The sequence below is a fragment of the Alexandromys fortis genome, unplaced genomic scaffold (genome assembly GCF_014885135.2).
Source record: "Alexandromys fortis isolate MF-2015 unplaced genomic scaffold, M_Fortis_MF-2015_v1.1 scaffold_36, whole genome shotgun sequence".
Taxonomy (NCBI): domain Eukaryota; kingdom Metazoa; phylum Chordata; class Mammalia; order Rodentia; family Cricetidae; genus Alexandromys; species Alexandromys fortis.
In genome coordinates, this window is record NW_026067915.1 from 300,069 (window position 1) to 322,799 (window position 22,731).

The following is a 22,731-nucleotide window of genomic DNA, read 5'->3' on the forward strand; positions in this document are numbered from 1 at the left end:
GTGTGTGGGTGCATCCCTCGCGGTCCTGAGTTCCTTGCTCGTGCTCTCTCTCCTTCTGCTCCTGATTTGGACCTTGAGATTTCAGTCCGGTGCTCCAATGTGGGTCTCTGTTTCTGTCTCCTTTCATCGCCTGATGAAGGTTAATATTCAGGAGGATGCCTATATGTTTTTCTTTGGGTTCTCCTTCTTATTTAGCTTCTCTCTTTTGCAAATTTTTTATAAGTGTCAAGTATATTTGACCACTTTTTAAGATTTATTTTTATTTTAACTCTTGTGTGTGTGTGGTGTGTGTTCATTTGTGAGTCCATGCATATGAGTGTGGGGAGTCCCAGGCAGTGGTGAGCCACCTTTCTTTCCCGTCTGTTTGTTTTTTGAAACTGTGTTTCTCTGTAGCTTTGGAGCCTTTCCAGGAAAGAAAGAAAGAAAGAAAGAAAGAAAGAAAGAAAGAAAGAAAGAAAGAAAGAAAGAAAGAAAGAAAGAGAGAGAAAAGAAAAACAAAAACTTGGGGCTGGAGAAGTGGCTCCGTGGTTAAGAGTACCTGTTGCTACTGCCAAGGACCTGGCATCCACACAGTGGCTCACAGAACGGTGGCTCACAGGAACAGTGGCTCACAGGAACAGTGGCTCACAGGCATATGTAACTTCAGTTCCAGGGGATCCAATGCCCTCTTCTGACATTTGTGGCACCAAACATGAATGTGGTGCACAAATATTCAAGCAAAAACACTTTTACACATAAAAAATAAAATAAATAAATAAATCTAAAAACCATGAAATAGAAAAGAAAACAGTCAGCAAAATGGCTCTGTGGGTAGAGGCAGGAGCCTTGCAGCCTGAGATGGACACCGACACCCACACCATGGTGAAAGTGGAGAACTAATTTCACAGAGTTGTCCTCTGTCCTTCACACACACAGTGTGGCAAACCCATCTTTCCCCCAACCCCCCCCCTCTCTCTTCTCTCTCTCTCTCTCTCTCTCACACACACACACACACCACAAATAAAAAATACTGTTTTACTGTTTTAAAAATTAACAAAAAGGGGCTAGAAAGGTGGCACAGTGATTAAGAAAGCTTGCTGCTCTTCCAAAGGACCCGAGTTCAATTCCCAGCACCCACACTGGGTGGCTGACAATTACTTGTGACTCCAGCTTCAGGTGGAGTTTGCCTTTTGCCTCAGTGGGCATCTGTACTCACATGTTCACGTGCATAGTCCCCCCACCCCCATAGACCTCCAACATTTGTAGTTAAAAATAATAAATATTTGTTAAAATAATAAAGCTTACAAGAAACCCAACAAGCAAGGGAAAGATTTCCAATGCAAGTGAACAGAGCAATTGAGCAATGCAAACTTTAACATTCTCTTTAAGTATCGAAATAGATCCCAGCCCGTGAAAATATGTGTGTTTTTGAATTCAGAAACAGGAGTCTAGAGGCTTGCTGATTGTGGTGAATGTTTGTCATCCTAACACTCTAAGTTCCTCTTTGGAGACCAGCGCCCACTTTCTACTTTGCCAAGTGCAAGCCACCTCCCTCCCAGAGATGGATTGCCTTCAATCTCTGGTTACTTCATGGGTATAAATGAGTGTTGCCTTTGCCTCAGTTTGGACCAGTTCTGAAAGGCTGCTCTAGCTTTAGAGGTCCCTGAGGGCCTGCTGAGGCCTCTTTTGCAACTACATCACAGCCTAGCCTTGCTTTCAACTTAATCCTGCTTATCTCGCGGCTTACGTAGGTGTCTGAGCTCCTTAGTGCATTATCTACACACAAATGTAACTCAAGTCAACTTCCCGGAGTAGCCAGCCTACAGTGATGTTCGAGAAACTGGGACTACGTTTTCAGTTTATAGAAACTTGGAAAAAAACACATGAATCTATTATAAGAAGGAATGAATGACCAGAATCTACAAAAAACTTTAGGGTGCAGTGGTGCATACCCGTCAGCCCAGCACTGAACGAGGGTGGGGAGCTTTTGGGGGGCTGGGTGTGACCCCCACTCATGGGACATATGTAGAAATGAGCTAGTGAGAATAGGTGGGTATGAATTTCTATTTTACATCTTATTTATTAGATGAGTTTTTGTTTTGTTTTGTTTGAAACAGAGTTGGGGTTTACTAAAGATTTTTCTTTCAAGACAGGATTTCTCTGCATAGCCCCGGTTGCCAGGGAACTCGCTCTATAGACCAGGCAGGTATGGAACTTATAGAGATTCCCCTGCCTCTGTTTCCCGAGTGCTGCGATTAAAGGAGTACACCATCCATGCCTAAGATCCATTTTTAGTATTTTTAATTAGGTGTATGTGTCTATGTGTGGGTATCTGTATGCGTACAGGTATCCAGGGAGGTCAGAGGGTGTGCAATGCCTTGGATCTGAAGTAACAGGTGGATGGTCAACACGGGCTCTGGGAACTGAGCTTTGCTGGAGCAGAACATGCCCTTAACTACGGAGCCACCTTTCCAGACCCCTGAAGATATTTTAAAATAGATTTTAAGCATGAAGAGCGAGTGAGTGAAAAATACCCAGACAGAGCGACACACCCGAGAGCATGAGCACGGGCTTTAGAGACATTCTGGAGTTTTGAGGCAGGGCCTTATATAGCCCAGGCTGGCCTTGAACTCTGATGTTCCTGTTTCCACCTTCCAATTGCTGGGTTTACGGGTAGGCTCTATTACACTAAACTCAAAAAAAAATTTTTTTTTGAGACAGTTTCTTTGTGTAACAGCTCTGGCTGTCCTGGAACTAGCTCTTGTAGACCAAGCTGGCCTCAAACTCATAGATATTTACCTGTCACTGCCTCCTGAATTCTGGGATTAAAGGTGTGAGCTACTTACTACCACCTCGCAAAGCATTTAATTTTCTTAGTTGGGTGTGGAAACCTACACTTTTATTTGTTTTGTTTTTTTTTGGGGGGGGGTAGTTTTTTGAGACAGTGTTTGTAGCTTGGAGCATATCCTAGAATTTGCTCTGTAGACCAGGTTGGCCTCGAACTCAGAGATCCACCTGCCTCTGCCTCCCCAAATGCTGGGATTAAAGGCATGTGCCACCACTACCCAGCAATAATCATGGATCTATTTTTTAAAATTCTTTGGACCCGAGCTTCTAGAAGCTTTGGGGAAACATACTTTACTCTTCTATGTCTATGAAACTACCTACTCAATTCAAGCTCACCTCTGAACAGTCTCAAGTGGAATGATTTAAAATGTCTGCCAAAAAACAAAGAGGACTAGAGTAATGTTCCAGCAGTTAAAAGCACTGGCTGCTCTTGACAGGATGGAGGTTTAATTCCAGCACCCACATGGTGGCTCACGAACAGTAGTAACTCCAGTTCCAGGAGATCTGGTGTCTTCTTCTGGCCACTGTGGGCATTGTATTTATATCTTACACAGATATAACTCAGGTACACATACATAAACATAAAATAAATTAATTTTTTTTTGTTTTTTCAAGACAGGATTTCTCTGCAGCTTTGGAGCCTATCCTAGAACTCACTTTGTAGACCAGGCTGGCCTTGAACTCATGGAGATCCTCCTGTCTCTGTCTCCTGAGTGCTGAAATTAAAGGCATGCATCACCACTACCTGGCCAAATAAACACTTTTTAAAGTGAAGAGCTTGGTCTGGCATGACTCCAAGCATGTGAGAGGCAGAAGGATCACCCATAAATTTGAGGCCAGCCTGGTCTTTGTAGGACACACTGGGCCAAGTAGGGCTACATAGCAAGACTCTGCTTCAAACACTCCAGCAATAATATCTACCACCTCACCACCACTGCTCTTGCCCTCCCTCCATTTCACTTGGCTGGACATGTACACACACACACACACACACACACACACACACACACACACAGGAACTTCAAAGTTGAAGTCTGTGTTGTTTGATCTGGGGTAATGGGTTTTATTTGTCTTAAACCAACCCTATGCAATTCTAAGTAAAAAGAAACAACAACGCAAACATTGATGAGGACATGGACAAAATGAAAGTTGGCTGTTGTTTTCAGGTTGGGAATTGAACCTAGCGCCTTATGCATACAGGGTATTCACTCTGCCACTTGGCTATATTCTCAGCCTCCTAGAGTTTGGGATTTCTGTGCAATATTTTTGGGAGATATAGCCTTTATAGAGAAAGATATGACTGGTCTTCAAAAAGAAAAATCAAACAGCTGGGTGTGATGGCACATGCTGTATTCTCAGCTACTTAATACTAAAAGCCAATGAAAAGACAGAGAAAACGGTGATGTAAAGTGCTAAGTGAAAGAAGTCTGAATGAAGAGGTTACATTCTATATGGATCTACAGGACTATAGAGGGAGAGAAAAGATCAGTGGTCACCATGGTCAAAAGCTACTGGGGAGGAAAAGGCTCATTTAACTTACCCTGCCACATCATAGTCCATCATCAAAGGAAGTCAGGGCAGGAACCCATGACAGGAACCTGTAGGAGAGCCTCTTACTGGCTTGTCCCTGCCATGGCTTTCTCAGTTTGTTTTCTTATAGCATCTAGGACCACCTGCCCAGAGGTGGCATCATCCACAGTAGGCTTGGCTCTCCTATATTAATCATTAATAAAGACAATGCCCCACAGAAACTATAGACCAATCTAATAATGGGGGCCTTTTCCCAGCCGAAGTTCCTCTTCCCAGATGACCCTGGATGTGTGAAGTTGGAAACAAAACAAGTAGTAACACAAGTTGGAGAGGAATGGATTGAGGAAGATAGGACTTTTAGATAGTGAAGCTATTCCATGGGATGCAATGATGAAAGATGTGTATCTACGTGTTTGCCAAATCCTTAAGGTCAACAGAAGACTGACGACTGACGTCTAATCTAACTGTGGGCCTTGGGAGATAATGATGCTAACAGAGGCTCACTGATTGTCATGTACCATTGTGGAGAGGATGCTGATGGGGAGAGGTTGTCTACGGTAGGGGTCATGTGACAAGTGGGAGTGCTGTACTTTTAGCTTAATTCTGTTTTGAACCTAAAATTGGTTTCAAACTGGGCTTAATGGTATATGCCCGGGCTTCCATCACCCGGGAGGCTGAGAATGAGGAAGATCAGGAGTCCAGGGTTATCTTCCACTACATAGTGAATTTGAGCTGTCTCAAAACGAAACAAAAAATTGCTAATAAATAAAATTGCTACATCTGGTTGTGGGAGTCTTTGCTTTTAGTTCCAGCCCTGTGGGAGGAGAACCAGGCCTGAGGATGGGTTCAAGGTTATCTTTGGCTTAGTAAGTTCAAAGCTTGCTTGAACTATAGGAGCTGCCTAAAAAAACAAAAGCAAGCAAACAAACAAAAACCAGAAATAGGGTCCATAAGGCTGGCTCAGCAGGTAAAGGTATTTGCTACCAAGCCTGATGATCTGAATTTGGTCCCTTGCATCCACATGGTAGAAGGAGAGAAACAATTTTTATGTACTGTCCTCTGACCTTCACCCATGTTCTGCAGTATATGTGTGTGCACATGCACAAATAAAGTAACAATAACAACCTCAAACACTGAACAAGGGCTGGAGAGATTCTGTAGTTGTTCAAGTGTGTATTGCTCCTGCAGCATGAGGAACTGAATTAGGTTCAAAGCGCAAGTGTCGGGTGCCTCTAAGGACACATTCAGGTGCTCATACCTACACACTGACACACATATATGCACATAGTTTCGAATACAATAAAATAAAAATCTTTACTAAAACTTAAACTTTAAAAAATGAAATACGTAGAAGAAAAAGATGACGAGGTAGATTAAAGGGGTCAGATGAGCTGAGTGTAGCGCTTCATGCTGTAGTCTGCTACTCAGGAGACTACTGAGGTTCAGGTCAGCCTAGGCCCTGTCTCCAACCAACCAATCAACACCAATAAGAGGGTAGGTAGAATATGTCCAGAGACACAAGTCAAATAATCAGCAAAAGAAAAAAAAATAGCACACCTTTAATCCCAGCACTCAAGAGGCAGAGGCAGGCGGATCTCTGTGAGTTGGAGGCCAGTCTGATCTACAGAGTGAGTTCCAGGACAGCCAGGGCTGCACTGAGAAACCCTGTCTCAAAGAACAAACAAACAAACTAAAATATTAGATGACAAAGTCTCACTGTGTAGCTCAGGCTAACTCCTTGACATCACGATCCTCCTGAGGCAGGACAGCAGAATAGGAAAACTAAGGGGACATGAGAAACGAGTACCCATCATTCCAGAGTCTTGGATGACGTATTGGTTGAAGACTCTTGCCAGCCGAAAGTCCAGAATTTCAGCACAGTTAATCAAATTTCCTGGCACAATCACCTACATAGAGACACTTTTGTTTTCAGATAAGCATGATAAAATAGTGATGAACCATGCTTAAGGCCCAAGTACTGACCTTTGGGTACAAACGTACTCTCTCCCAGGCCTGTTTTGTGGAATATAGTTGAAGATGTGTTACAGTCATTTCAACTGTGGAATATTTGCTTAATGATGCAAAGATGTGTTGCATTCTTTTATGTTGTATTTTTTTCTTTTTAGCTCTGTAAAGCTGTGCTACTTTTCCTGTCTAAAACAACTAATAAAGAACAGAACAGTCAATAGTTAGGTAGGAGAGAGAAATAGGCAGGGCTGGTCGGCAGCAAGGATAAATAGAAAAAAGAATTAGGAGGAGGAGAGGAGGATGCCACAGATCAGCCGCCCAGCCACACAGCCATGGAGTAAGAAGGAAAACAAGATTTATAAAGAGAGGTAAAAAAGCCCAGATGCAAAACGTAAAGGGAAATGGAATAAAGTTAAGTTAGAAATGCTACTAGACACAAGTCAAGCTAAGGCCAAGCATTCATAAGTAAGAATTAGTCTTCATGTATTTATTTGGGACCTGGTGGTGGGTCCCCAAAGAGTAAAAAGAAAAATAATCTACAGACCTGAACCTGAAATTTTCTGGTAATCTCACACAACATAAACTTTTTTTTTAATAGCAAAAGTATGACTTAACTCCCCACACGAGCCATGGGACGTAGAGCTAAAATGTATTCCACTCTAAGACCCACCCGATGATCTCACTTAAATTCCCCACTGGGGCCAGCAGGATGGCTCAGTGGATGGATGAGAGTGCTGTCCATGTATGATGATGAGTTCCATCCCCAGAACCCCCAGGCAGGGGAACTGACTCCTTAAAGCTGGTTCTGTCCTCCACACGTGTATCCCGTGACATGTGTGCGTCTGCACATGACGTAATGCAATTCAAATTCCTTACTAACTCCTCTGAGATGTCACTCTGGATGCTATCAGAATCTGTATGGCTATTGTAAAGACACTTAAGGGAAACAGGCTCTTTGGAGCGGTCCATGCCCACAATCCTGGGTGTGTGCTTTCCTCTTAAGTGCCTCTAGGTTAACCCATGTGCTTAAGCCGTGTTAAATTGCTTCTCAAAAAAAAAAAAAAAAAAAAAAAAAAAAAAAAAAAAAACAACTCCAGCTCTGCTTCCCACTGGCTTTCCTGAAAGCCTTTTCTGTGGGGCAGCCAAGAATCCAGACTTCAACCCAAGTGGCAGCCTCTGAACAGAACGCGGGTACTACGGGTGGCAAGGCAGTGAGAAACTGTCTCTGGCTCAGACCTCTTTGTCTAGCTGAGCTGTTCTCATCACTTCTGGTACCGCCCCCCCCCCCATTTCAAGTCACTGTCCACTTCTATTGCTCAAGTTCCTTCCCAGCAGAAGACGAAAACAATATCTTCCCCTCCCCCTCCTGAGGAGGCACCAAGGACAAACAGAAGCACAATCCCACCACACTTCACTCTGGGGAACCAATGAGTTCAGTAGGCTTCCTTCCAGAGCAGAGATGAGGGGTAACCTAGGGAGTGTGAGTGCTCCTGGCTCAAAAGGCCTCACTAGAACCTTTTCCCAGAAGGAATGAGGGCTTCCCATAGTTGCATAGTCGTTCTATAGCTGCATAGTTGTCTTCCTAGGCAGCATAGTCTTCCCGTAGCTTCCCCGAAGTTGCACAGTTTTAGAATCCCTCCCTAGTCTTCCCTGGCCTATACACCAGCCCTACCCACAAGCCGTGTGCAATTAGGGAGTTTCTGAATACCAGGTAAGGGTCTTATGATTCTCCCCACTCCTCTATGAAGGGGTGTAAACAGTCAATCAGCTCAGCAAGGATGGTTGTTAGCAAATGGGCACTGCTGAACACCCAAAGATGGCAGTTGTTCGGCTCAGAGGGTACACCACTCTGCACAACCTCTCCTTTGGATGATTGCACTGACCTTCCTGAGGATCACCTCCTGCAGGAGCATGAAGAAGATGAATGAGTGGATGGATGGATGGATGGATGGATGGATGGATGGATGGATAGAAACCATGAACGAATACCAAGGCGAGGCTATGGCTGGCTTGTGGATAAGTGAAGAGGCCATGTCTTATTTGGGAAAGGAAGTGTTTGGGGGCATGAAGCACTGTAGGAGGAGGGTGGCATTTTGATTCTTTTGGTTAAGTCTTTTTCTCAGGCATCATGCCACAGCAAGGTGGAAGTGGCAAAGGGATAACTCTTTGCCATCCTAACATCCCATCCCTTAACTAGAATTCACTTAACATATATTTTATTTTTTAAGGATTTATCCATTTTATTTCATGTGTGTTTTGCCTGTATGTATGTATGTATGTATGTATGTATGTATGTATGTGCACCACATGCATGCCTGGTGTCCTTAGGAATCAGAAGAGGGCATCAGATCCCCTAGAGCTGGAGTCACACATGGCTGTGAGCCACCACCATGAGGATGCTGGAACTCAAATCCAGGACCCCGCAAGAGCGCTAAGTACTCTCAACCACTAAACCATCTCTCCAGCCTCCCAATATTTTCACCATCCACTTTGGTTCCCCTTCTCAGTTGTTTAGACTCTATTTTCCAGCCTGTATTGTGCATCTGACTAGGGAATGGACTTTCACTTTAGGATTTACACCATTTTCTCCTTAAGTCAGCAAAAGCTCCTGCGCTAAGTTCAATTGAATTTCTCCACTGCGTTAATGAGAAAACTACGGTTTACAGAGGCCATATTAGTTTTTGTTGCCGCTTTCAGAAAACACCATAAAGCTAATGGCTTTAAACAATATATCCTTATTATCTTACAGTAATGGAGGTCAGAGTTTGAAATGGGTCTCTCTGGACTGAAATCAGAATTGCTCTTTTTAGGGGAAGATGGGCATGTATTAGGTACAGTTTCCTAGAGGAATCTGGTGTGTGTGTGTGTGTGTGTGTGTGTGTGTGTGTGTGTGTGTGCATTGTATGGATGCATTTGTGAATAACTACTAAAGAAGATCTGGATTGGGAGCTTGTACATGTGTCTGTGTATTATGCATGTGCCTGGAGCTGAGGCCAGAAGGGGGTGTCAGGTCCCCTGGAACAAGGCAGTTGTGAGCAGCCATGTAGGTGCTGGGAATTGAACCTAGGTTCTCTGGAGGAACAGCTAGTGCTCTTAACAGCTAAGTCATTTTTCCAGCCCCACGTTACTCTATTTTTGGAGACACGGTCTTACCCCTTAGCCTAGACTAGCCAGGTTGTTTATGTAGCCTTACACTTGTAGCTGTTCTCCTGACTCTGCCTCCAACAGGCAAAGCACCAAGCCCGGATACAGCCCATCATTTTTCATCCCTAATTCTGTGTTTCCTGTACATGAGCATGAAATGGTGTTGGGATAATTTATTATGGCTTACACAAGAACCCCCCTAGCTTCCCTCTACCCTTTATTTCACAAGCTGTCGTGAAATCTTCTATTACAATTTGGCTTCCTTCAGTATGCTGCTGATGCTAGAGTCTGAGGCCAGCTGGCTGGGGTTCAGACCCCAAGAAAAGCTATTAATTTGCAGTTTGGTTTTGGAATGTGTTTTTTTAAAGGACAGAATCTCCTATGTAGCTCTGGCAGGCCTGGAATTCTCAATGTAGACCAGGTTGACCCACAAGATCCTCCTGACTGTCCCCTGAGAGATGAAACTAAAGGTGTATGTCGCCACCCTTGGCTTGGGTAGGTTATTAAAGCTCTTTGTGCCTCTGTTTCCACAGCTATAATGTAAGGGAAATAACAGTACAAGGATAAAAAGTCATTAGAATTGCAATGCATAGCCACAACCATTTTTGCATTTTCCTGAGGGCTGTTTGCACTGCCTTTCCAGATTGTTGCTCTCTCTCTCTCTCTCTCTCTCTCTCTCTCTCTCTCTCTCTCTCTCTCTCTCTCTCTTTCTCTCTCTCCTTCTTCCCTTCCCTCTCCCATTCTTCCTGCCCCATTCCCATTTCTTTCTTGGTTCTCATTATGTCGCCCTACTTGTCCTGGACCTTGCTGAGCCCATGCTGGGCTAAAACTTGGGGTGATTCCCTCACCTCTGTTTCTCATGTGTCTGGATTACAAGCATGAGCCACCGTCGTGCCCAGCCCAAACTGCCTTTTTCCCCTTTTGGGTTTGGTTCTCAGTATTAAGAAAAATCCCCCCAAATTCTGGTTTCCCCATATGCTCATATACTCAGCCTGGGGCCAGAGGTGGGCCAGGTGCAGGCAAAGGGAACAGAATTTGCAAAAGTGATCTTTAGAGCTTAGGCTGTGGTGACCCTGCAAAGGGGCAGCTGCTCAACGAGGCCCCAGTCAGGTCCCTGTAGACCACTCTGAAGGTCAAGTCCTCGGTTCCACACTGTGATCTAGGCTTTAGTGAAACTACCAAACTAGACCTCTCCATGTGTAGGAAGGAAAGTTTATTTGGGGGAACCCAACTTGTTGGCTGAGAGGACAGTGGGTGGCTAGAAGAGTCTTGTCACCTTGTCAGTTTTAAGGGGACAGAGAGCAGCAGCAGGAGAGGAGCAGCTAGGACAGTCTGGGAGTTAGCACTGGCTGTTTGAGTTAACGGGGAACTAGAGGCTGTTGCCAGAGGTAGTTGACAATTGGGGCAGATAAGGGAAGTAGTGGCTTCCTCTTAAACAGAAACCTGCCTTAGGAGAGGTTCGCTGAGTTCAGGTTTCTGTTTATACAATAACAAGCTTCTGTTTGTCCAGTCAGAGTTCTTCTATTGAGGACATCGTCACCAGCAATATCATTTTGGTGTCTGCCTTTAAGGTCTCACATTGTAGCTAACTGATGCCACTGCAGACTGCCTCCAGAGAACAGGGACTTTTAACCTCTTTCTCCGTGGTCACCTAGTGAGGCTGTCACATAGGAAACATTCCTGTCACAAGGAAAGGAAGGTTCAGCAGATGAGAAGTGTCCCATCCCCAATGGCCACAGCATTGACATGGAGGTGTAGTGGCCCATTTTCTCAGGTTAAGCTTCACAACCAACTCCGTAGATGTAGACCAGACTGGCCTTGAACACAGAGATCCACGAGCCACTGCCTCTGAGTGCTGGGATTAAAGGTGTGTGCCACTACCACCAGGCTAGGGCAGAATACTTTCTGTCACACATGTCCCTAGCATGACCACCCAAATTATAAAAAACATTTACTTTCTTGGATCAGGTATAGATCTGTGTAAAGACTGGAGACCGTTCAGAGAGGTACCAAACACCATTCAAAATCCTACTAATTATTGTGTTTTGAGATGGGGTTTAACTATGTGTCTCCTGCTGGCCTAGAACTCTATCTGCTGTCAAGGCCAGTCTTGAACTTGCGACCTCCTGCTTTAACTTCCCAAATGCTGGAATTATGGGTACGTGCTACTCTGCCTGGATATTAACCTTAGGCTATTCAGGCGTGGTGGCTCAGGTCTTTAATCTAAAATCTCAGTTTGGTGGGAGGCTAAGGCAGGAAGGTCAGAAGTTCAAGATCATTCTCAACTACACAGTGTTTGAGGCCAGCTTAGGGTATACAAAACCCTGTTGAAAAACCATAAATAATCCTCTCCAAAACCAACAAACAGAAACTAACCTTATGCTAGTATGTCACATTTTTCTAAATAGCAATAAACTGATATTGGTGTACTTCAATTAATCTAAGTTATTCTGATTTTCCTCAAGTCTTCTTTCTGATCTGGGGTCCCATTCAGAATACCGAATTTCCTTTAAGCTTTCATGAATCCCCTAGCTGTTTAGTCCACGAGACTGAAGTCCCAATCTAGTGTTAGAGCCCTGGAGGATTCCTATAAAGCTGCTGGTCTTCGTCTTTAATCTACATTGGAATCCTGAAGAAATGGGTTCTAATACTAGCACAGGAATGCCTCAGCTACAGGATAGATGAGCTTGCCACCAAGAGTGAGATCAAGCAGGCAAAAAAGCAAAGGCTTCCTTCTTCCATGTCCTTTTATGTGGGCTACCCACCAGAAAAAGTGTGGCCCATATTTAAGGTGGGTCTTCTCACCTCAAATGATCTGATCAAGAAAATATCCAACAGGTATACCATCAGTTTGGGTTTTAGTTGACTCCAAATATAGACATGTTGACACTCAAGATCAGCCAGCACGGTGATCCTGATGCTGGATTTGGTCACCTGTCCCCTTCTAGGCTTTTACAAGGTTTTCACAGTAAAGTAACTTTCGTTCTTGACATGGTAGTGTATGCCAATAACCCTAGCCCTAGAGAGGCTAATACCAGAGGATTGTGGGAAATTGGAAACAAGCCTGGTCTGAATGGTGAGTTCCAGGCCAACCTGGGCTGCAAGGTGAGACAAACAAAAAGGGCTAGTACGAAGCTCAGTTGGTGGAGTGTCATCTAGCCAGTCCAAGGTCCTGGTTTTGATTGCCTGTGGCGGTATATGCCTGTAATCCCAGCACTTGTAACTAGTAGGCCCCCAGACCTTAGCAAAACCAACACAATGATGAAAGCATCAGTCAGGCCTTGGAATCCAGCACTTTGACAGTGCTAGCTGCTAAAACTAGAACAAAGACTTAATCCATCAAAGTGCACAATTCTGGGAAAGTCTCTAGATGCACTAGCCTTGCTTTTTGGCTTCTGTAGTTCTGCCTCTGGCTAAGTGTTCTTGCTAACTGAGGTGTGTCCACCCAGAGGTGGGGTTTGTGTTTAAAAATCTCACCCTGAGAAAGGCCCAGAAGCGGCACTTGGGTCCCAAACACCCAGTGTAGTTTGCTGGCCAGTTAATAAAGGTGCTTTCCCAGCTTCCACACTGGAAAGACCCACTGGTCCAGCCCACCCGATCTACCACCTTGAGGGATATGCCTGTTTCTCAGGACTGTGGTAACAAGATACCACACTGGTGGAAAAATTTGTTCTCGTGGTTCTAGACAAAGATGAAACCCTTTCAAAAATACCCCTACCAAAAAATTTTGTTTTTCCTGAAGTTTGAAATGTTTGTATATTTACTTATTAATATTTTCCATTTTCAGCCGTTTCTTTCACTATTGAACTATCTTATCTTCTTTTGAGGCAGTGTTCTCTATTCCCACTGTGGCTCTGGCTACACTGTGTGGACTGGAATTAAGGCATGCGCCACCACCTGGTTCTCATTTTCGAGACAGGGTTTCTCGCCACTACCGCCCGGCTCTCATTTCTTTTTATTAGCTAATCCCCGCCCCGCCCCCCCCCCCCCCCCCCCCCCCCCCCCCCCCCGTTTAAACACTTTAGTTTTCTGTTTCCTAGCTTCACTGGAAGCTTTTCTCTGATGCTGCTTGTGTAAATGACAGCGACCAGAATCTTTCCCTTTCTTGGCCGTCAGTTAAGCTACTTACGGTTTGGCTTGCCTGTTTTGACGTCTCTTTTGGTTTTTCTTTGGCTATGAAGGGAGCAACCTTTACTGAAGGTATAATTTAGCTCTCTTACCAGACTTTTAGGGTAGAAGCGCTCTGACTCGGCTAGTCTCCACAGACTAGGCACAGCTAGCCACCCTAACACACAAAGAAATGAGGCGTGGTGAAGGACACAGAAGGATACAGAAAGGAGGTGGGGTGTCCACACTGGGAAGAACAGATAAAGGGACTCAGTGACCTGACATCTGTCCTCGAGGGGTTCTTAGGAACTTTGGGAGCTTTAAGGTAAGGCAAAGCGAGGCAGGTGGGATATGCACAGACAATAGACCCCGCGATTGCTGAGACTCTCTGGGGTCACTTCCTTTCTGGTTCCGGAAGGAATGTTGAAATTAATGCTGTAGGTACCTGGCAGGGCAGCGGGGGGGGGGGGGGGGGGGGGGGGGGGGGGGGGGGGGGGGGGGGGGGGGGAGCGATAAGCTCTGGAGAAGCTGCAATCTGGCTGTCATGGCTACTGTCCTGGTGGAGTGGGTGGGGATCTGTCCTGCAGCGCTCACTGATGTTTGGAGGTTTTGGTCCCTTGTCATAAACACTTTTATCCATGAGTCCTCGTTGCTCACGGAATCCAAGGTAACTACAGCAGAGAGTGACTCAGTGTGCTACTTTTCTGGTTGCTGTGACAACATTCCTCACAAAAGCAACTCAAGGAAGCAAGGTTTCGTCTTGTCTCATAGTTTGCAGCTGCATCCATCATGTCGGGGAAGGCGTGAGGTGTCTGGTCACATTGCATCCACACTCAGGAAGTGGTGAGAGATGAGCGCTGGTGCTAATATTGCTTCCTCCACTTCATTCAGTCTAGGACCCAGGCCACAGTTAGGATGAGTCTTCCCTTCTCAGTCCAGTGTGCAGACTTCAAGGACGTGCCCACAGGTCAGACCTCAGCTCTGTCTGGGAACTTCACTGGAGGTCAGTCTCCTGCTGGGAGTCATAAGGATCAGCCCTGGGAGCGGGCCTCTTGGGCTGCAGTAGTCTCTTAGCTGGCTTTATTATTTCCTGGGTGCTTTTAGGTGCTGTCAAGTTAGCAATTATTAACCACCTTCAGGGGGGAAAATGCAGGGCACAATAGAGCTGCAGTGCTAGGAATGGTGGCGCATGTCTCAAAAAACAAAGAAAAAAGAATTAAAGATAGTTTTTTTTTTTTAAATCTTCTGTGTGAGAGTTTTGCTTGCATGTATGTATGTGCACTACCTGTGTTTCTGTTGTCTGAGGAGGTAAGAAGGAAGCTGCAGATTCTCTGCAGTTGGAGTTACAGATGTTTATGACCCACCATGTGGGTTCTGGGACCTGAATCCTTTTTTTTGCAAGAACAAGTGGTCAGGCGGTGATGGCACATGCCTTTAATCCCACCACTCGGGATTAAAGAGAGGTAGAGACAAGTGGATCTCTGTGACTTCGAGGCCAGCCTGGTCTACAAGAGCTAGTTCCGGGATAGCTAGGACTGTTACACAGAGAAACCTTGCCTCAAAAAAAAAAAAAAAAAAAAAGAACAAGTGCCCTTAACCACTGGGCCATCTCTCTGGTGTCCGAAGTTCCCTTTTTTGCGTAGCTTCTTCCTCTTTGGGATTCTGACTCTACCTTCTCAGACTTCCTGAATTCTGGTTTCTTTCTTCTCTGCTCCCTGAGACTGTCATGGTCTGCTGAGGACAATTCTTCCTGATCAGGTTCTTGGATCTAACTATGTAGGAATGTAGGGCCATCAAGAAGCTCACCGCTTATTTCAGTTCTCTCTGGGGTCCTGGAGCCATGTTGGCTTTGTGGAATAGGCAAGGACAGAAGTTAAATGTGCTCTGTCCAGCTGGACTGGGAAAGGCAGGAGAGGAATTTTTTTTTTTTTTTGGTTTTTCGAGACAGGGTTTCTTTGTGTAGCTTTGGAGCCTGACCTGGCACTCTCTCTGTAGACCAGGCTGGCCTCAAACTCACAGAGATCCACCTGCCTCTGCCTCTCGAGTGCTGGGATAAAGGGATGTGCTACCACTGCCCAGCTTGAGAGGAAAAGTTTTAAAATTATACTTATTTATATGACAATGATGATATGTATCGGTGTTTTGCCTTTATTTATGCCTGTGCACCATGTCTATGCCTAGTGCCCCGGAGGCTGAAAGATCCCAGAATTGGTCATACAATCAAGAGCCACATCGGTGCTGAGATTTAAACCGAGTTCTTCTGGAAGATCAGCCAGTACTCTTTTTTTTTCCAAAGATTTATTTATTATGTATACAACATTCCTTCCGTGTATGCTTGCACACCAGAAGGGGGCACCAGATCTCATTACAGATGTCTGTGAGCCACCATGTAGTTGCTGGGAATTGAACTCAGGACCTCTGGAAGAGCAGTCAGTGCTCTTAACCACTGAGACATCTTGCCAGCCCCTCAGCCAGTACTCTTAACAGAAGAGCTATCACCCTCGCCCCTATATTTTTAATCATGTGTGTGCATGTGTATCTGAGGGTGCGATTGTGCACATGCATTTGCACATGGCCTTCAGAGGCCAGAGCAGGGCACAAGACCTCCCGGAGCAAGAGTTACAGGCAAGCATGAGCCACTGATGTGGGTGCTGAGAACTGAACCAGGATTCTCAGGAAGAACAACAGCTGTTTAACCCCTGAACCATTGCTCCAGTCCCCAACATAGTTTTTAAAAGTTTGGTTTGGAAGCGAAAAGACCCATCCCCTTCACCTTTGCTGTTTCCTCCCCCTCATTTTTCTTCCACTCCAGTGCCGCCTTCTCTTCCTACTGCCTGTCGATCCAGATGTGGCCTGTCGATCCAGATGTGGCACTCTCCGCTGCCCTTCAAGCTCCACATCTGCCTGCCTGCCACCGTGCTTCCCACCATACCGATAACAGATGTTCTACATCTGGATTGTAAGCCAGTCCTAGTGAAATATTTTCCTTTGTAAGAGTTGCTGTCACCAGGTGGTGGTACCCGCTCATGCCTTTAATCCCAGCACTCAGGAGGCAGAAAAAGGGAGATCTCTGTGAGTTCAAGGCCAGTCCAGTCCACAGAGTGAGTTCCAGGATAGTCAGGGCTGTAACACAGAGAAACCCTATCGAGGAAGAGAAAAAGAGTTGCAGTGGCCCTTAGCTAAAAGTGTGGAAGGCGTGAGGTGTCTGGTCACATTGCGTCCGCACTCAGGAAGCGGTGAGAGATGAGCGCTGGTGCTAATTTTGCTTTCTCCACTTCATTCAGTCTAGGACCCAAGCCACAGTTAGGATGATCCCACCTCAATCAGTCCAGCCTGCAAACTTCACAGATGTGCTCAGAGGTTGGTCTCCGATGTGCTTTTTATTATCTTCCTGGGTGATTTTAGGTGCTGTCAAAATGGCAGTTAGTAAGCACCCTCACTGTCCATGTTAGAGTTTCTATTGCTGTGAAGAGACACTGTGACCACGGCAACTCTAATGAAGGAAAATATTTAACCGAAGGGGCTCCCTTACAGTTTCAGGGTTCCAGTAGACTATCGTCATCATGGCAGGGAGTGAGGTGGCATGCAGGCAGATGTGGTACTGCAGGGGCACTGGGAGTCCTACATCTTGCAGGCAATAGGGAGTCGTCATACAGGGTGGTGTCCTGAGCATGGGAAACCCCAAAGCCTGCCCCCACAGTGACACATTTCCTGCAACAAGGCCACACTCACTTCCACAAAGCCACGCCTCCTAATAGTGATCTTCCCCATGAGATTCTGGGAGCCAATTACATTCCAAAGACCACACCCAGGAAGAAAATTCAAACCAAAGCAGAACTGGAGGTGCTAGGTGTGGTAGGCGCTGTGGGCTGTAGTTTTCGAAGTCGGAAAGCAGGAGGTCACAAGTTCAAGGTCAGCCTGCTCTGCAAAGCTAGGAATTGGGTACAGAACTAGGAATTAAATATAGGAGGAAGGGGTTTGCCTAGACTAAGGGGGGATCAAAATTCTTTTGATTTTGGGCTGTGGGTTATTAGTGAGCTTAATTATTTCAGCTTTTTTCTCTTCTAGTTTCACCCCTAAACTCTCTATCTTCTCCCCCTCTTATCTATGTGTGGAAATGATCAGGGGGCTTCTTCTGTCGTGGCGAGCCCTACTTGAGTAGTCTCCCCCTACAGGCCTGGCCTCAATAATTCGGAAAGCTAGCCTTTCACAACCTCCTGTCTTTTCCTTTCCACTCATCAATTAATTCTCCCCCTCCTCCTAGTTGAGACTGTCTTACTACCTAGCCCAGGCTGAACTTCTTTCTGCTGCCTCCCACATGATGGAGTTAAATGCACACACCAGTACCACAAGATTTGAGTGTCTTTTTTTTTTTTTTTGTTTTTTTTGTTTTTTTTTTTTTTTGAGACAGGGTTTCTCTGTGGCTTTGGAGCCTGTCCTGGCACTAGCTCTGTAGACCAGGCTGGTTTCGAACTCACAGAGATCCGCCTGCCTCTGCCTCCCGAGTGCTGGGATTAAAGGCGTGCGCCACCATCGCCCAGCATGGTGATTTGAGTGTCTTTTAACTTTAATTTGCACATAGTAACTGGACAGGCTTGTGGAGAGGCGTGGTAGCACAGCCTAGTGAGTAACAATCCGGTCAGAATAACTAACATTTCCATCACCTCAGATGCCACAGTCGTTTGCTGGGAAATTCCAAATCCTCTCCATTTAAAACCCTTGGCTATTCTAGGTAAAACCTGCTATCTGTTGGTTGATTCAGTACTGCTGAGAGCGTGACAGAATTCTGGCTTGTTTTACCACTGTCTAGATAAAGCATGCACAGCCCTGTCAGTTCTGAAAGCAGATCCATCCACAGAAGAAGGCATCTGTGTGAACCTGGAAGTAGGTGTCAACTACAGCAGCTTCCCTTGTGTGTTCCGTGGGAGAAAGGACATATAAATGACAGGATGCCCATAAAACAGCGTGTTGTGCAATGGTAACAACGAAGGACAAAAGTAACTACACCCCTGTGGCTGAACCTTGAATGTTTTGTACTGAGTGAAAGAAGACTGACCCCCAAAGCAGGAACATCTTTCTAATATAAGGAACCAGGTGACTGACCAGGGAAGGGCAGGGAGGAGGGCCTGACCAGCAGGGGCCTTGTAGGGCTACTGACGCATGGGCAGCGTTTTGGATGTGTGCTGGGTCCCACGGGTGGTTCCACTATAATGCATTGTTATTTGTGTGTTGTTAGAAGTTTGTGCCCTTTGTGCAGTCTGTTATTTCTCACAACGGAAAAGGTGAGTTCCAGGCCAGCTAGAGGTACACTGTGAGAGTCTGTCCTAAAAACAACACAAACCAGTAATGGTGGTGCATGCCTGTAATCCCAGCACTGGGGAGGCAGAGGCAGGAGGATCTCTGAATTTGAGGTCAGCCTGGTCCACAGAGTAAGTTCAGGGACAGATAGGTGTACACAGAGAAACCCTGTCTGGAAAAATAAAGTGAAAAAAAAAAACCCTAAAACCTAAACCATCTTAGTAATTTTAGGGTGTGTAGTGAATGAATTTGTATTTCCCTTCCTGTCACTGTAATAAACAGCATTACCACAGTGACATCTAGAAGGAAGAGTTTGTTTGGACGTAGGGCTCCAGCGAGGTAAGGGTTTGTCAGGTAGGGAAGCATAGTGGTTGGAACAGGAAGCTGAGGGGCCACATGTCAACCCCAAGCACAGAGCAGAGAGAGCAAACTGGAAGTGAGGAAGCAAACTCTCAAGGCCCGCCCCCAGCAGTAACTTCCTCCGGCAGGGCTGGAGCTCCTGCACCTTCCCAGACAGCACCAACTGCTCAGATGCCACAAGTCCACTGGGGACAGTTTTCGTTTAGATTATTGCACCTAATTAGTAGGAAGTAGCTTTTTCATTTTGTCTTTATCAACTTGGATTTTCTCTTTTCTGAAATGTCTCTATTTTGTCCGTTTATTTATTGGGTTACCTGTCACTTTGGTAACCCAATTCTAACGTTTGTTCTGAGGAAAGGCTTTCCCTCTCCTCTCTGTCTGTTTTTAATAATATATAAAAATAAGTTTTATGATGATGACTTTGTGTGTGTGTATTCTCTCTCTCCCTTCCTCCCTCTCTCTCTCCCTCCCTCCCTCCCTCCCTCCCTCCCTCCCTTCCCCCTCTTTGTGTGTGTGTGTGTGTGTGTGTGTGTGTGTGTGTGTGTGTGTAGTCTCAGGAATTACAGGATAGCCTCAAACTTGGTATACAGCAAGGGATAACCTTGAACTAATGATTCTTCTGCCTCAACCTTCCGGTGGTGGAATGACAGGTGTGTGCCACCACGCCCAGCCTGTTAAGTGGCAGGAATCAAATCCAGGGCTTTTGCTTTTAAGGCAAACATTCTACCAATTGAGCTTCATCTCCAGTCCCTCGTTGTGACATCAAAACACAGTCATAATGTGTACTGTGCTCGTATTCACCCCCCACGACCCACCCTCTACCTTCCCTTCTGTTAGACGCCCTCGCAATAGCACACCTTCCAGTTTCATGTCATGGGATCTCACTATGTAGCCTTTGGCTGGCCTGGAACTTACAGAGATCTGACTCTATGGGTCCTCTCAAGTGCATGGTTTTAGATGTAAGTATGTATTTATATTTAGAATCCACACGTGAGAGAAAGCATGTCATGTTTGTCTTTCTGGCTTACTTCATTTAGCAGGGTAATTTCCATTTCCATCTACTTTTCTGATAATTACCCAATTTCACTTTTTTTCCCCACTTTTATTTTTGTTTAGATAGACAGGGTCTCTCTATATAGCCATGACTGGTCTAAAACTTACTATGTAGCTCTTTGGTGATCTTCAGGTGATCCTTCTGCATCCCCGTTTTAAGTGCACACACCTAGTATAATACTATTACACCTCTCTCTCTCTCTCTCTCTCTCTCTCTCTCTCTCTCTCTCTCTCCTCTCTCTCTCTCTAGATACAGGGTTTGTCTTTTTAGCCCTGGCTGTCCTGGTACTCACTCTGTAGACCAGGATGGCCTATAACTCAGAGATCTGCCTGCCTCTGTGTCCTGAGTGCTGGGATTAAAGGCATGCACCACCACCTGGCAAATATCGCTATTCTTTGTGACTAAATAAAACTCTATTGTGTATGTCTGTGTGTGTCTCACATTCTTTATGTATGTGTTGATAAATACCTACTTTGGTTCCACCTATTGGCCATTGTGAATAGTGAAGCATTAAATACTGGTGCACAGGTGTCTCTGTGGTATGTTGATATGATGGCTAGTTTTATGTCAACTTGACCCAAGCTAAAGCCATATGAGAGTAAGGAACCTCAATCGAGAAAATGCCTCCATAAAATGGGGCTATAGGTATAGGCAAATCTCTAGAGCATTTTCTTAATTAGTGATTGATGTGGGAGGACCCAGCCCATTTTGTAGGTGGTGCCAGCCCTGACATGTGGCACTGGGTGATATAATAAAGCAGGCTAATCTAGTCATGAGGAGCAAGCCAGTAAGCAGCACCCCTCCATGGCCTCTTTATCAGCTCCTGCCTCCAGGTTCCTGCAAAGTTTGAGTTCCTTCCTTGGCTTCCCTCAACGGACTGTCACTCAAGCCAAATAATCCCTTTCCTCCCTAAGATGCTTTTGGTCATGGTGTTTCACCATAACAATAATAACCGCAGCTAAGACGAGCTGATGTAGAGCTCTTTAGATAGAAACTCAAGAGTGGCACAGCTGGCGTGTGGTAGTTCTATTTTTAGATTTTCGAGTAATCCGTGCTAACTACATCCTTGCCAGCTATGTAAAAGACTTTGCCTCCTTGACAGTATATTTTCCCATGCTGGGATATGAACCTAGGGCCCCATGCATGCTAGGCTCTACCTCCAAATTATATTTTCAGCCCATTTGACAGTATTTTCCCCTGTTGACAGCCATTGTGACTAGGGTAAGGTACAATCTCAATGTCACTTTGTTCTACAATTCCTTGGCAGCTTATTCATCTATCTGGAGGCCGCTTTTACTTCTTGTGAGACTATCTGCTCAAGCCATGTGCCCATTTATGAAGGATTCTTTTTTGATGTTTAATTTTAACTTTTTTGAATATTCTAGATGTTCCCGTCAGACAGTATGTTAGTTTTGTTTCCTGTTGCTGTGTTATTGTACTCTCATAAAAGCAACTTAGGGGAGAAGGTACTTCTCTCACAGTCCCAGGTTACGGGTAAGTCACAGCAGCAGGGGCTTGAGCTGACTGGGAGACATCCTGTTCACGGTTGAGACGCATGCATGTTTGTGTTCAGTTCACTTTCCACACTAGACACCTAGACAGCTCAGGAGCCCCTGTCTGGTGCCACCTGAAGGAGGTGAGTCTTCTCACTTCAGCTAATAAATATAATCAGCCTAATTCCTGACAGACCTAGCAGTCCCTTATTAAGATTCTCTTCTCAGGTGATGACCCTTGGTTGTCGACACCTAGGGCTAACCATAACAACTGGATAGCTGGAAAGAATTTATGCAGTCTGTGTTCTTTCTAATTAGAATTGCTTTAGCAACCTGGAGTCTTTTGTGGGTCCATACAAATTTTGAATTTTTTTTTCCTTTTCTATGAAGAATACCATTGGGATTCTATTATTTTTACTTTTTCTCTTTCTCTCCTTTTTGAAAATTATATTATTAATTATTATTATTATTTGGGTGGCTTTTTTTTTTTTTTTTTTTTTTTTTTTTGAGACAGGGTTTCACTGTGTAGCCTTGGCTGTCCTGGAACTTGCTCTGTGGTCGATCAGGGTGGCCTTGAACTCATAGAGATCTGCCTGCCTCTGCTTCCTGCGTGCTGGCATAAAAGGCATGCACCACTACTGCCTGGCTAAAATTGTATTTGTAGATAGTCTCATGTAACCCAAGGTAGACTTGACTCACTGTGTAGTGAAGGATTGGCCGCCCATCGTGGGGCACAGCATCCGCTCCTATTTCAACAGATGGTGCCCAGACGTGATGGGCTAAATCCACTTAAAAACCTGAGAGGGCTTAAAAAGGAGAGAGAGAGAATTTAAGACAGCTTTTTGCTGTTTCTGGGTTGCATGCTGCAAAGAAATTGTCCTGACTCGGCAGCAGGAAAAAACTGGCTGTTTTAAAATGTCGGCTTTCTGGGCTGTGCCGCCATTGTGATCT

At 45.2% G+C, this 22,731-nt stretch overlaps 2 long non-coding RNA genes across 2 annotated transcripts in view; one reads left to right on the forward strand and one right to left on the reverse strand.

Annotated features, from left to right (window-relative positions):
- Positions 1–13,709, reverse strand: part of LOC126500051 (uncharacterized) — an 18,399-nt gene extending 4,690 nt beyond the window's left edge. The window contains exon 1 of the long non-coding RNA XR_007591235.1: positions 13,689–13,709. This is a non-coding gene — a long non-coding RNA (uncharacterized lncRNA). The remainder of the gene's footprint in view (positions 1–13,688) is intronic.
- Positions 13,710–14,417: 708 nt separating this feature from the next.
- On the forward strand, positions 14,418–19,806 carry LOC126499950 (uncharacterized). Its single transcript, XR_007591214.1, has 4 exons — positions 14,418–14,578; positions 16,388–16,534; positions 16,860–16,935; positions 18,386–19,806. It is a non-coding gene; the product is annotated as an uncharacterized lncRNA (long non-coding RNA).
- Positions 19,807–22,731: the final 2,925 nt, after the last annotated feature.